Source organism: Calypte anna, chromosome 4B (assembly GCF_003957555.1).
Source record: "Calypte anna isolate BGI_N300 chromosome 4B, bCalAnn1_v1.p, whole genome shotgun sequence".
In the NCBI taxonomy this organism is placed as follows: Eukaryota; Metazoa; Chordata; class Aves; order Apodiformes; family Trochilidae; genus Calypte; species Calypte anna.
In genome coordinates this window covers 22,676,776-22,692,248 of record NC_044249.1, presented here as the reverse complement: position 1 = coordinate 22,692,248, position 15,473 = coordinate 22,676,776, and positions in this window count along the sequence as shown.

The window sequence follows — 15,473 nt, the reverse complement described above, 5'->3', positions numbered from 1 at the left end:
ACTTGCATTACCTAAGAGGCCACCAGGCTTGTGGTGCTCCACACAAAGCCACAGAAAGCAGCCCAGGAAGGGGGTAGCCTGGGTCAGGAGAGCAGATTGCAGTCAGAATTTGGCAAAGGGGTCTTTTTCCCATAAAGAGCTCACCTCCTTCCTGGGAACCTTCTGCCAGAGCTGGAATAAGAGAAGGGGATCTGTCTGTCTGTCTGTCTGTCTGCCTAGCTGCTCTCCTCCAGCTTTTCCACTCACTGCCCTCACTCTTTGAAGGGAAAATTGGTGTTTTTGAAGCCCTGTCCTGTTCTCCAAGGCCAGGGAAGGTCTGTGAGGTGGCAGGCCCCTGGTTGCCATGGGTTCACAAGGTGGGGTTCAGCCCTGAGCTGCAGCCTGGGGATGCTGCAGACTCCTGAGCACCCATCCCAGTGGCACAGATCACGTCTGTTCTGCAGCTTTTTGCTTTTTTTTCTTTTTTTTTTTTTTCTTTTCCATTATTTTCTTGCTATGGAAACTGAGGATGCAAACTAAATTTATATGAAATCAGGGAGCAGCACCTCATGGAGGGGTGGTGGCATTCCAGAGGGGATCTTAAGGAGAAATTCTTCGGGGTGAGGGTGCTGAGCCCCAGGGTGGCCCTAGAAGCTGTGGCTGCCCCATCCCTGGCAGTGTTGAAGGTTGGATGGGGCTGGGGGAGGTGTCCCTGCCCATGGCAGGATGCACTGGATGATCTTGAAGGTCCCTTTCCAACCCAAACCAGTCTGGGATTCCACGATTCTGTGATCCCTCCTTGAAGTCCAGCAAAAGCCACACACCAAGGTGGATGGGCTTAAAAGGCAGAGTTCACTCTTCCAGCTGAAGAATCTCTTGCTCCAATCACTAAACCTCAGGCTTTTTACTGGAGTACCCTCAGAAGTGTCCCGAGGGAAAGAGGAAGGGCTGGGGATGTTGGGGATGTTCTTTCCATCTCAGCTGCAAAGGGAATTTGCTGCACCTGACCTGGACATCGGGCTTTCCCTGGTCTGCAGACTCAGTGGTGGGGATCAGAGGGTCCAGAGCAGCCCCTGGGGATGTTCTGGAGGTGTGGACATTGCTTGTCAGTACCTTTGCTCCTGGTGGTGACCACCAGGGCAGGAGCAGGGGGAGGAGGCAGCTGGGAGCGGGGCCGTTATCACTCCCTGCTGATTTATGGCTGAGGGCTGCTCCCTAAATTCCTAAAAGCAAAGGGCTGAGATGATTTATTTGCTGGAAACAGCCGCAGGCTTGTGCTGAGAGCTTTTATCATAATTACAGGTGTAAAGTGTCAGTGTCCATAACTTCTCACAGAGACTGCAGAGGTTACTTTTCTCCTCAGAACACACCAAGCCTTTTATGTGTGGATTTACAGCCCAGGAGCTGGGGCTGACTGACAGCCCTGCAGGACCTGGGTGCTGCAAAACACATCCTGACACCAGGATGCCCAGACCACTCCCAAGGAGGGACTCTGGTGGCTGTTCTTCCTGAATGGCTCCATCTGGATCACTCCAAAATTGTGTCCCACCAGCCCTGGAGATTTTTCCCACTGGGAGAAACCCCAGAGCAGATCAGGGACTTCAATACCCCATGCCAGAGAGTGGAGCAGCTGCTGGGCCAGTGTTGGAATGGGACCTCATCACTGAGAGTGAAAGGGTCCTAGGGGTCTGCACTGGGTCCTTTGATGGAGATTTAAGAGTCAGGAACCAGCAGGGACATAAGAAGTGGATCAGAAGAAAAGGATGTGGCTCAAACCCATACCTTTGGCTAAAAGGCAGCCAGCCACATCTCAGTTCAATCAGGAGATGACAGACCAGCTCATTCCTCCATGGATTGCTTGGTCAAACAACACTGACCAGGCTCCATGATTCCCTTGATGTCAGGAGTGCCCAGGTAACACTGATAACTCTTCAAGGGTCCCTTCTCCCCCCATCATCTCTACTGCTGCAGGACAGAGTGACAATACAGAGCAGGGGAGCAGGGTTTGAAGTTGTTTTTCCCTGCTCCAACCCCCCCCTCTCCTATCCCTTTCTCCTCGTTTTCATCCCATGCAGAGCCAGACATGAAACAGTCAGGAAAGCAGAAATCAGAGGGCTTGGCAATGAAAGCCTGGAAGCCTTTCCACCAAGGTGGAGATGCAAAGCAGTTGGCAGAGACCAGGGTTTAACCTCAGAGGAAATGATTCCCTTTCCAAGCTGTAGTAAGGACAGTGGGACAATATAACCACTGAAAGACTCATTTACTACCCGTAGTAAAATGCCATAATCCTGCAGTCATTGGACACCAGACCACGTGGAGACTTGAGTAAGACCTTGGTTGAGAGTTGCTCTGGAAGGCCAAGGAAATTGGGTTTGCTGTTTAGGTCCATGTGGGAGGGTTGGAGAGCTCAGAGTTTACTCAGGGTTTGGACAGTCCTGGTCCCTGTAACACAGCAGCTCTGTTCCTGCAGTCCTGTTGACCATCCAGTTCACTTTCCCACGTTTGACCTCACCCACCATCTGTAAAAACAGGGCAGGAATAACAAACCACTTCCAGGGGGCTGATGAATTCATACCCCACTTTGTGAAGGGTTTTCAAATCCTCAGGAGTGGGTGGGTGAAGATGTGGTGTGAGCTGAGAGTTGATTTCCATCATGAGCCTCCTCTGGGAAAATGGTGAAGTTCCTTATCTTCTTTTGCCACTGTTTCCTTTTCTAAGTGGGTATTTCTCTACCTCACAGAATAAGTATGTGAAAGACTTTGCTATTCTGGAGCTGGGGACCATGCTCACAGGAGAGAGCTTACCCACTCCTGGCTCTGCCAGCAAGGATTGCAGCCTCATCTGAGGCACTCCTCAAGTGAGAGCAAACCTCATGAAATCAGAATGTTAAAAAGCTCAAAACAAAGCCTTTCATCTATTGTTTGTGTGCAATTAGAACCCTGGCAGCAAAAATAAAATTAAAAAAAAAACCCAAACATTACTCCTCATGAAATTAACTTCTAAAAACCAGGTTAAAACTGGACAACTGGCTGAGAACTTGTGAATGGACAGGTTCCAAACTCCATCTCCTCTGTCAATGCATTTCATTCTTGACACATGGGAGAGAAGAGTCTGATAGAGCTGAGGGTGGGGAGGAGATATCTCTCCATCCATCCATCCATCCATCCATCCATCCATCCATCCATCCTTCCATCCCTCCATCCATCCATCCATCCATCCATCTATCCCTCCATCCCTCCATCCCTCCATCCCTCCATCCCTCCATCCCTCCATCCCTCCCTCCATCCATCCATCCATCCATCCATCCCTCCATCCATCTATCCATCCCTCCATCCATCCCTCCATCCATCCATCCCTCCATCCATCCATCCATCCATCCATCCATCCATCCATCTATCCCTCCATCCCTCCATCCCTCCATCCCTCCATCCCTCCATCCCTCCATCCATCCATCCATCCATCCATCCATCCATCCATCCCTCCATCCATCCCTCCATCCATCCATCTTGTCTCACTGGTTCCCTATCTCCCTGCCTGGGGGGCTCTGAGTGATGAGCAGTGATGTAGAGGTCACCAAGGGATGTTTCCATTAAAGAGTTGTTAGGTCCTGAGCAGGGTGTCTCTGGCACTGACATTCTCCATGTTCGTTCTCCATGTCTGTGCTCCCCAGGTGACTTCCAGGAGGGGAAGGAATTTTCCAGCAGCCTGAGAGCATCCAGGTCCCAGCCTGGGGTTCAGCTCTGAGCATCCAGGTGGGAGGAAGGCTCTGGAGGCACAGAGAGGTCATGTTCCCAGAGCTGGGATTTGCAATCCAGGTCCCTTCATGGCTCTGGCAGGGGGAGGTGGACGTGATGATCTTTTGAAGTCTCTCCCAGCCCCTGTGGCTGTAACTTTCTGTGATTCTTTCTGTGATTCACAGAGCTGGGCAGGTCCTGGGATGCTGTTAAGCAACAGTTGTGTGGCCAGCCTGGGGTCCTGCTCCAGGAAAGCTGGGGAGGGAGTTGGGACAAAGGCATGGAGGGATGGGGTAAGGAACAGTTTCAAGCTGAGAAAGGGGAGACTGAGATGAGATCTTGGGAAGAAATTCTTTGGGGTGAGGGTGCTGAGCCCCAGGGTGCCCCCAGAAGCTGTGGCTGCCCCATCCCTGGCAGTGCTGAAGGTTGGATGGGGCTTGGTGGGATTGGGTGCCCATAGCAGTGGAGTTGGAACTGGATGATCTTGAAGGTCCCTTCCAGCCCAAACCAGTCTGGGATGCTCTGGTTCCAGCCCAGAAAAGCCTCAGCTGAGCCCTCGGAGCCCCAGGGAAGCAGCAGCCCCAGCACCAAGCCCAGAAGTGTTCACTGCAGACTGGATCCCAACTCCAGACTTGTGGGGTTTGCTCCATTTTCTTGGCTGACCCCAGACTTCTTATTTCTGCCCTAGATGCCTCTCCAGCTTCTGCTCCTGTGTTTCAAATCCTGAGCCCTGCAGGATTTGGGGTTCCTGGTCCCAGGCTGTGCCTGCTGCAGGGGGTTCCACATTCATTCCCTGAAGCCTCCCCACATCAGTGCCCTCGGTACCTCTGCTCTCTTCCTTCAGCTAAAAGGTTTTTTGGATTGTAGCATTGCTTGGAAACTCTTGGACTAAAAGTCTGTTCAGCTGCCTGCTCTTGCATAATTAGTGTCCTGTTAATAGACACTTCTCTGGATATAAAAACAAGAATCCAAACAAGCTCCCCCAAAACCCCACGCTCAATATTTTCCTTTTACAAGAGCAGTAGTTATCCCAAGGCAGATGTTTCTCAGAACTGATCTGAGTGACTTTCAACTGTTTCCACCCTGGCAGGTCATGCTGCAAAATAGTAATAAAAAAAGAAATAATAGAAAAAAATTAAAGAAAAAATGGAAAAAAAAAAAAAAAAAAAAAGAAGGAAAGAAATAAAGTTGAAACTTTTGGGAACCCTTTCCCATCAGCATTATGAAATCCTGCTCTCATCTACCTCTGGAGGAGCCTTCAGCTGGCTGGAAAGTGTTTGGGTCTTTTTTTGCCCCTGTACAATCTCTGCTTTTTGTTGTTAAAACCTGTCAAAAACTGAGAGGAAAGCTTTTGTTTTCCTGACCACAATTACTCTGTTTTTCCCACCAAGAGAGGCAACACAGTCCACAAGCTGCCTGATTTAATTACACAACCTTCCCTTTTTTTTTTCTTTTTTTTAACCCATTAACACACCTAATGGGAAATCCAACCAAATTCACACCCCTCCCAAAACATATTTATTGTGCTTAATAATTCATAAATAATAATTAATACGAGGGGACATTCACCTCTTGCTGAGAACCTGTGACCAGGTACAACCCAGGACCTTGCTGTGGAAACAGCTGCTCCCCAAACTTCCACCCCTTGGAGGAGGGGGTGCAGCTGCTGCTCTTTGATTATATTCAAGCTGAGGGGAAAATACCTTTATAAAAAGGTTTGAGGACTTCCCTCAATGGAACAAAACCAAGTATAACAGCAGTTATACAGGGAGAAAACTCAGGTTTCCCCTCACCTCCCTGCCCCCGTGTTTGCAGTGTGTGGGCAAGGGCTCCAGCAGCTGGGCAACAAATTGAGTTTATTCCAGAGGGCATCCTTGAAAACCCTCCTGGGGACAAACCTCCCTCCTTTCTCCCTGCTCCAGGTGACATCAGGTCCTGATGTCCAAGAGCTGAGTGAGCCCTGGTGATGGCCCTGGAGCCCAAACTCCAGAGTGATGGCACCAAGCAGGATGCAGGATGCAAAATGAGGAGGGATGGGGAGGAAGGCACCTGGAATAGAAACTCTGCTCTTGTAGCAAGAGGGGCAGACAAGAAAAGGGGCTGAGGGAGGAGAGGGACTTGTGCTCAAAATAATACAACTGTTCTCACAGCTTGGAGTCAGGGCTTGCCCTTGGGACTGGGAGGGGTACAAAGGCTGACAGCAAACTGGGGAGGGTTGTTCACAGCAGCAACAAGAAACCCAGGGCTCTGGAAAGGCCAAACTCCTCCAGAAATTAACTAAAAAATGGCACTGGGTACAATAGGGGCAGGTAACAAGTTCCTAGGCTGAGCTGCTCGGGGTGTATGAGGATACCCAACATCACAACACACCTCACAGCACCAGGTTTCTAAAAGGAGTGAAAAAAGGCCCAAACTGAAGGCCATGATGAGTAACTCCTCTCCTCATCGTCCTTAATGTAATGGGACTCTAATCTCTTCCTGTAAACACACCAACGACCTCTTTGCTCTTTTCAGAACTGAGAAACTCTTCCTCCCTCCCCTGCCCGAGCCGTCCGTGTCCCTGGAACATTCTTGTTCAGTCTCCTGAAATGTTATTAACAACCCCAGCAGCAGAGAGCCATAAATCCCTGCAGCCCCCTGAACTTTACTGCACTCCAAACTGTTTGGATATTCAGGATCAACAAATCATCCCGATAAATATGATTTCTGTGATGGCATTTCATCAAAATACTTTACGGCTCTGACATTTTGAGCCTGGATTTACAGCAGCTGCAGCCTGTGCGAGTCTGGCAGTCACCTTATTGACATTCATCTAAGGAAAAAAAGGAAAAAAAAAGGGGAAAAAAACCCCAAACAACCCCACAACCTTGCAGCAGCTCCTGAGACGAGAACTTTCAAGAGATTTTTCTTTTTCCATCCCAAACTTGCTTGGAAAAGGCAAAGCAAACATCATCCCAGTCAACACAGTGATGCTCAGGCCTCCAGCTCCTGTTCCCAGACATGTGCAGGGAGAGGCTTTGCAGAGCTGCTCAGCTCAGTGATGGGGGAAGATGTTTTACCTCCTGTTCCAATGGGAAAACAGCTCCTCTGGCCTGACCTGCTGCTTCACTGGGAAGATTTCAGAACACCTGAGACAAAGAGGAGAGCTTTGCATCAGCAGAAGTGTGTCTGCTGGAGAGAGGGTTCAGTGCCACGTGAGAAAAAGCTCTGGTGGCATCTCTAGGAAGTGTGTGAAGCCTCGATGAGCAATGTTCAACACCAGCTCTGGGCAGGTGAGGAGGAGCTGGGGAGTGGACATCTGGCCACAGATGAAAAGAAGAAAGTGGCTCTGTTTAACTTCTCAGGCAAGGAAGGAATTACCTAAGGGGGAAGCTAATCCCTCTTCTCCTTCCTAAGAAGGGGAAATCCTTCCTCTCCTAAGAAGGGGAATGGGGTGACTCCACAGAGTGCTGGGCAGGAGTTGAAACCAGGAGATGCCACCATCTCTGCTGACCCTGGGGTCATCCTGCAGCTCTGGGCTTCTCAGAAGACTCAGCTCATTCCTCCCATTGGAAGCCTGGATCCCAGACCTGGGGGTCTGCAGGGTGGACCTGTGCTCCTGGAGGAAACTCGCTGAGAGTTGAGAGGGAAAGAAAATTTCTCTTCCCTCCTGGAGCTCTTTGCTAAGTCAGAAGAGGGTGTGGTGATGGGAGCAGTAAAATATGGGATCTCATCTCTGCACTTGCTGCAGTCTCCCCTCTCTCTGCTGGTCCAGGCAGCCTGAGCCCCTGATTTATGGCCATGATTTATGTCCCCTTCCACACTATGGGCTGCTGGTGCTCTCTCCTTGAAGCAATCTCAGCAGAAGCTGATATGAAAAAGGAGAGGCTGCATCGTATTTCTCTCCCAGTGCTTGTCAGACAGAACCAAAGAGCAAACTCTGGTGAGCTGAGCTTCCTCTCTGTTTAATCCCTGGAGAGTTCCAGCTCCAAGGGCCTTTCTGTGACTCTCCCAGGGAAGGGTGAGGGGCAGGGAGGCTCCTGAAGGACACACAGGACCTGTGCTCTGCCTTTTGCCTTGGGGACCAGAGAATGAGCCTTTGCTGGTCCATTTAGCAGGACAGACCTGGCCAAAGCAGAGGAGAGGCAGAGCAGGCATGGTTTGCCACCCTCCATTTCATGGTTCTGCCTCAAGGAGAGGAAAGGGAAGGATTGATCCCACTCAGGAAAGCAAGAGAGCTGAAAGAGCTGAGATTCAGGCATCCCCAGGACCTGCAGACCTTGCTGAGACCTTTGCCAGCATCTCTCTCACTTTGTCTCAGAGGAGATGGAGCCAAGTGGTGCTGGGCTGGTGATCATCATAAAGCTGATGGCTTTGCCTTTGTGCCCGTCTTGGTGCAAGATCCTCGGGCAGTGCCACAAGAGAGATGCCCAAAAAAAGAGGAGTTGATGCCTTTATTTCCCTGCCTGGGTCGTTGTCTGAAATGGCAAAACCCTGCTGGCTGTTCTGCAAAGGAAGCTTTGCTGCCTTTGGGTAACTGGGGGAAGGAGAAGTTGGACACAAGTTTTGGAAAGATCTCAACCAGAAAACTGCTCCTGTCAACAGAAAAAAAGCCCCCAAATCATCCTGGTTTCAGCCCAACCAAGTGGGAGTTGGTGTCTGGATTTGTCAGGAGTGGGCATCTCAAACATCCCAGGAACTCCAGGCTCACAATAACCAGTGAGCACAGCTGAGAGCTCATTAGGTGAGGGCATGTAGGCAATTAGTGCTAATTTCAGCTGACAATTATAACCCGATGCTGCCTGCCTGCCTGCCACACCATCAGCTGTCCTAAGGAAAGAGTTCTCCTAGCTGCTTAATTAATGATAAACAGAGCCTTTGTTGTTGCTCTGCTAAAAAAAAAGAAAAAAGGAGAAAGAAATCTGCAGTTTTCCAAAAGAAGAGGGAAAAGGAGAAATAAATCAGCTTTTCCTTGCCACATGTGCAGAATGCAAATGCAGACTGGAGGCTGGAGTGCTCCCCAACCTTGGTGACAAAGCACATGTCCCTTGCTTCATCCTCTCCTTCCAGTGGCGTGAGATGGGAAGTGGAGCATGGAGGATGAGCTTGGGATGGAGCCTGGGAAACATCCAGCCCGAGAGGAGCTGCTCCAAGTGGGCTGGAAAAGGGAAGCTCAGGCAGCCCTTGCGTGCTCTGCCCACGGTTTCAGAAGAAGTGCAGACATCTCCTGGAAACTCTTGACACAGATCATTGTTCTCTCTTTCTGGTGCTTCATCAGATGTTTCCTGCCTTGCTCTTCTTGATTGTTATTTGTTTTTGACCAAGAACATGTGTCTGTAAATAAGCTCCCTAACGAGTCTGCCTTTTCCTCTCTTTCTGCAGTTCCCAATGCATCCCCAGCCCATCTCCCAGCAAACTCCTGGTGCTCCCAGCAGCCCTGTCCCACACCCTATGGGACACCTCCTAACATGTGCCTCGCCATGTCACCCTAATGGGTGCTTCAGATGACAGCAGAGTTTTGTCACATGGAGTTTCTCTCTGGCAAGGGCCATCCCTGTTCTGCATCCCCCCCATGGCTTTGCCACAAACCAGGAGCACACTGTGGAAGGAGATGTACAGGAGGTCCAGCTGGGACCTCACCTCGCACCCAACTCACAAACTCCTCCATCAGATTGAAAAATATTGATGATCAGTGACTGGTGGCCTTGAGAGCAGCCCTGTCCCCAAGCTCCTGGTTTGGTTATCCCATGGGAAGGCTGTGGCAAAGCTCTTTGTTGAGCAGAGAAATGTATGGAGAACCCCATGGGTTGAATCCCATCCTGCTGGGAGAGCAGGAAAAGCTTTCCTTTCCTTCCAACTTAGCCACCATGGATCTGTGGGGCTGAACCCTCCTCTCTCTTCTTTTGAGGCTGCAGCAGAAAAAATCCCAACCCCGTTCACCAGGGTTCCTCCTGACCTCCCTCGTGGTTTCCCAACATCACCGAGGCTGAGTGAACAAGGGGGGGTTTGGATGAACAAATCCATTGGCCCTGGCCCAAACCTAATGTGCAACCTCTCCTCCCCACACTCACCTTCTGCTGTCAATGATCCCTTTATCAGTTCCCAACTCCCCTCTTGCTCTGACCACTCCAAAATACCTCCAGGGCCAGGCAAGGGGAAGAATACCCCATGTCCATTGAGACCTCAGAGCTGGCTCTTTGTTCCTCAGGTTTCTTGCCCTGAAAAAAAAAAAAAGGAATCATTATTGTCTCTTTGCCTATATCCCTCTCTGCTCTGGCTCTATTCAAGCATAATGGGGTTTCTCTGAGAAAAGAGCTGATAATATCACTTCTCAGGCACAGAGGTTTAACTCTCAGCTCAGCAGGTCTGAGGAGGGCTGGGCAGGGTGGGCTGGCAGCCCTGGAGCATCCCTTGGAAAGGCTGCATTCTGCTTGGGCTGCAGAAAAAGCCACCAAGAGAAGCCCAACAAGGCCAAAGCCCATGCTCGTAGGTATCACTCTTTTCCTCCCCCTTAACCCATAAGAACAAAGAGTTCCCCGGAATTTGGGTTATTTAACATAGTAAACATTAAGCAACTTGTGGCTGATGTAAATGCTTCCTTAATAGGCTGCTGAAATTCCTTGGGACCTGGCCAAGTTCATGTATAACCTTCAGCTCTGCTCTACCAGACACCAGCTCCCTCCCTCCTTCTCCCCCCAACCCCCAGCTGCTTTATTTTAATGCCACAGTAGCAGAATAATGTCATCTGCAACAAAATGGGTGCCCAGGGAACCCCAGAGGCTCTGGACTTGTTCTCCTGAACCCACTGCTGGGTCCCCATCCTTTCATCCTCAAATACCAAAATTCTTTATTCAAAGTGAAATGTCTTCACCAGGAGCTGGTGCAGTGGAAGCCCAGCCCAGGGCATCTCAAAGGGGTTGGGGTGCTGGTGAGTCCTCTGGCTCCAGGGTTTGTTGGTAGAAAGAGAGAGGATGCTGAGGCCAGGAGATGTGTGGAACCCGGGGAGCTGTGCCTGGGTCACACTGAGCTGGTCCAGCAGCTCCCAGTTCTGCTCCTTCCTCCCAGCAGCTCTGGCACTCTGACCTTGGGTCATTCAACTGGCAGAGAAATAAACCAGACAACAAATGCCAGGGGAAAGTTTCCTGGGAATTCAGGGAGTGCCAGAGCTCCCATTAAAGTTCTGATGGGACCAGGGAATAAAACTGGAGTTCTTAGCAGTGAGAGCATTTCACCTCCCCAGAAGCTGCTGAGAACCTGAGCTGGGAATTCCACCAGAATTTGGCTTCCTTGGGACTCAGAATTTGTCAGAGGTCTGTGAGGATTTGGGTGCTTTAGGGTTTATCCTCCAAGAGAAACGTAGGTCCTTGGTGGGGCTGTAGGGGCATCCAGCAACAGGCAGGGCCTGGAAGGTGAAGGGTTCTCAGCTAAAAACTGAACTTTTAGATCCAGGCAGACCAGGGTTTTTTGATATTTTCAGTCCCTGAAGAAAATGGGCTGCAAGAGGTGCCTTGAAGCTAAGGCTGCAAATGGGAATGGGAAGAAAAGATCTTGCTTAGCACTGCAACAGACTCTTAGATTTTTAAATATCTGCTTTTCTTTGCCTTGCTGAATGAGCAATGTGTAGTGAGCAATGTGACACACGTGAAGGACAAGTCCAGCATGCAAATGGTTTAGATTTTTTCTTTCTTTTGGTCAAGTATGATCTGTGCATGACTCCAGACTCTCAAGAAATCATCACCATTCCTGCCCCAAATCAAGGCTTCCTCGGTTTTGCAGAAGTTTTTAGCTAAACCACTGTTATTTTAGCACTGTGATTTTTTCTTTCCACTGAGATACCACTTTGCTAAATAAAGCAAGAGCTTTGTACAGAGCTTTGGTTTATCCACATAATCAGTTCCGAGTGAAAAAACAGTTGGGATGGAAAAAGTCCAGTCCCACCAGAGCTCTGGACACAGAGCTGACCCCTTCTGCCTGGCTCTCAGATTTCAGGGGTACCTGCACACCAGGGCCATTGCTCCCCATGTCCAGCTTTGCAGCATCCTCAGACCTGGGGCAGCAAAAGATTTTTGCTCTGGTAGCCACGTGCCATGGGCCACTGGGTCCATACTGTGTGAGCCCCTCTGTTCTGCTGTGGATCAGAACCTCCAGATGTGGCTGAGTGGATTTTGGGATGGACAAAGTAAAGAGAAGCAACTGCTCTTCTCTTCCTTCCAGTAGCCAGATGGATTATTTATCTTTAGATGGAGAAGCTGTGGCTGTCCCCTGCCTGGAAGTGTTCAAGGACAGGTTGGATGGGGCTTGGAGCAGCCTGGTTGGAACTGGATCATCTTTAAAGGTCCTCCCAACCCAAACCTGTCCGGGATGCTCTGAGTCCAGCTGAGTTGTACATCCCCCAACAGCCCTGGGCAGGACAGGGGGACAGGGACCCTGGGGTGGTCAGACTGACCACCTTGCTGCTCAGCTCTGCTTGGCCACAGATCCATCACACAGCAGCTGGACCCTCCTCGTAATCCCTGCACCAGAGTCTCATTTTGTTTGTTTGTTTTTATTTTTTTCTCCTGTTCAAACGTGAGCTCTGCTGCCACACCTCAGGGCACTGCACTTCCAGCAGGAGTGTGGGAGTTCCAAGCCTGGCTGGAGACACAAAACCCTCCAGACTGGAGCAGTGTGTGGGTGACCAGAGCCCATCTGGGTGCAATCTCCCCCTTCCAGGGGGTGGGGGGTCACAGCTCTCCCCACAGCCACATCTCCAAGGGAGCAGGATGGGGTGGTCTGACACAGAGCCAGCAAGGCAAGGGGGGCAGCAGTGTGGACAGGGAGGGGTCCAGGGCTGGGACATCCCCCCCTTCCTCAGCAATATCCATCCACTAATCCATCCATCCGTCCATCCATCCAGAGTTTCCACTTTGGGTAAAATTCCACAGTTTTCATGTATTATTTTTTTACGACTCCAGCCCAAAACGTGTTGTTATTCTCCAAGAGGTGACATCTGGCTAAATAAATAACAATTACTGGCTGGTCCAGCAGATGTTTTGTTTTGACTGAAGCTTTGTTTTTAATAACTAAAACACAGAATATAAATATGACTGTTGCATATTCAGACCCATGCACACACACATCTCATTTTTGTGTGTGTGTGTTTGGAAGGCAGAGCAAATGCCACATGAAAGCAAATAAAACATGGAGCTTTTATCCATGTGTTCCAGTTATTTAGACCTAAATAAAAACGGTGTGGCTGTCATCCCACTTATTTTTAGTCATTTTGATTGCAATAAAAATAAGAACATTTCACTACATTTTCCCTGCCCTGGCCTAGCCCTGCAGATGACAACTTCTTTGCTGCTGTGGCTGTCAGATTTGCTGAGATTTTGGGTACCTGCTTTGGTTTTTCATACCATACAGATTCCCCACACCTTGTTTTTCTCTCCTGCTCCCCACCCTCTGCACCCACACATCAGCTCCCACTTGTTGTAAAGCTCAGGGGGGGCTCCAGCCATGGCCAGACCTCAGTGTGGATCAGAACCTAAGGTCAGGGTGAAAGAAAAAGGAATAAATAAAGCAGAAGGTGTGACAGAAACGGGGTGGGGTGGTTTCCCTCCATCACACAGTGGTCCATGCTCAGTGGTCCCAGCCTCTGCCTGTTTCTCCTTCCAGCTCCTTCCCTGCATGGCAAGGGGGCAGAGGTGGGTTGGGGAGCACTAATTCCCACAGTTAATAACACAGTTAATTAATAACACAGTTAATTAATAACACATTTCACCCAAACCAAGGGAGGGTGAGTTTTGGGAGCATCTGGGGTCAGCCACCAGCAACACCCTTCAGGAGGGAGTGAGAGCAGAAAGGGCAAAGATTGGGGCCCTTTTATATCCCATGAGAATTATAAAAAAAAAATAAAAAGAGAGAAAGAAACCTTTGGAAAGGGTGAGAAGGGAGGGATAGGAAAAAGGAGGAAATGTCCATGCCTGAGATCAGTTCCTGCAGCTTCTCCCCTTTCATTACCAGCCCAGGAGCTTTGGGGAGGTGGAGGCACAAAACCCATCCCCAGCAGTGCTGTCCCTTTCTCAGCAGCCTGCAAGTGGACAAGAGGATTTATTCTCCTGGCCTTGAGAATGAAATCTTCCCAGGGTAAGAGGCTGAGCCCAGGGCCTGAGTTAAAAAAAAACAACAAAAAAACCCAACAAACCCCCCCTTTTCATTGCAGAGTCATTAGGAAGAGATAAAGCTCTGCTGCCATGGGTATCTCACTTGTCCTGCCAGCCACCTTCTCAGCCCTGGGACAACAGTGGGGACATTTTAAAAGGCCCTTTAATTATCTATTTCCTCCCATTGCTGCTGCTTGCAGAGGGAGTTAGGGATTGAAAAAAGAAAAAAAAAAAGAAAAAAAAAAAAAGGTTATTTCAACAGTCCTTATCTGATAGAGCATTCAGGATGAGTTTCTCTCCCTTCCCCTCTCTCCCAGCCCTTTCTTTTCTTGCCTCCCTCTCCTCCCAGTGTGGATGGGGTGGGTTTTGTTTTCTTGGCCACCAGGACCAGGTGGGTGGAGGAGTGGTGACAGGGTTAACAAAGGGGACCTCACTTTGCAGATAATGACTGTCCCTCTGCTCCTTTCAGGCAGGACACCCAAGCTCCCCAGCCTGGGATGTCTTTCAGGCTCGTCCTAATTCAGCTCCATTGTCCCTGCCTTTTCTAAAGGAGGATGACAGCTGACATCAGCTCTCTATCTGCAGAGGTTTTTGTCCTTTTTCATCCAACTCAAGCCATAGATTTCCCTGGTTTGTTATGCAAAAACCAACAGAGGCTTTTATTGATTTTTTTTTCTTTTTTCTATACAAGCAGGGTCCTGATAAAGGCTGCCAGATACCAGCCTGCACTGACATTTGTTGGAGGCTTGTTTTCTTTTTTTTTCCCCCAAGTCTGTGCACAGGGCACTACTGAATTCGTGGAGATTTCCAGCCTGCCAGCTACCACAGAGACCTCCTGGGAAGATGTGCTCACCATGCAGCACCTTTTCTGCTTGGGAAAACCCCCCTGGGGCTGCTGAGGCAATTCCTGAGCTCTGCATGGACCTTCCCTACACCCTGTGTCCTCACATTCTGTGCTGACCACTCACAAAACAAAGTGGTCAGCACCAAATAAAGAGGGCAAAGTTTCCCACTGACCCTTTCCAGGGGCTGTAGCAGTGACAGAAATCAAGGCAATCTCTGCAGCCCACAACCACTTGCTGAGGGGAGGTTAAGGTTGCTGGAAATCCTATTTGACCCCCTCAATGGAGTTAATGAGTCAGAAGATTTCCTGTGGATAATCCAATGAGGTGGATAAAAAGGTCCTGAACTACTTGGCATGAAGTCGATGCCAGAGCATTTCCTTACCCCCTAATCCCTCCAGGCAGAGCAGCAGAATCCCATCTGCTCTCAGGGTTTCCTGGGGCTGTCATTACTGGTGCTGAGTTTTCTCCGTGGCCATTGTCTGGTATGGGAAAGGAGGGTGTAGAAATCAGTAATAAAATTCCTACTGTGCCAATCAGAAGCTGGAGATGACAGGATACAGGAGAACCTTGTCCACATCCTTTACATGTGTTAATTCATTATTTTTTACTACGATATCCCTAAGGACTCTTAAATGTAGACCAGGACCCACTGGGACTGAGCTGAACACAACCCTCAGTCAGTACCTGTAATACAGAACTGAAAACCTTTTACTCAATTGCTCACTTGACTTGGTGTCATTTAGATTTTGTAAAACAGACCCAGAAACAATAGAAACCTTTTGTGAACTTCCAGG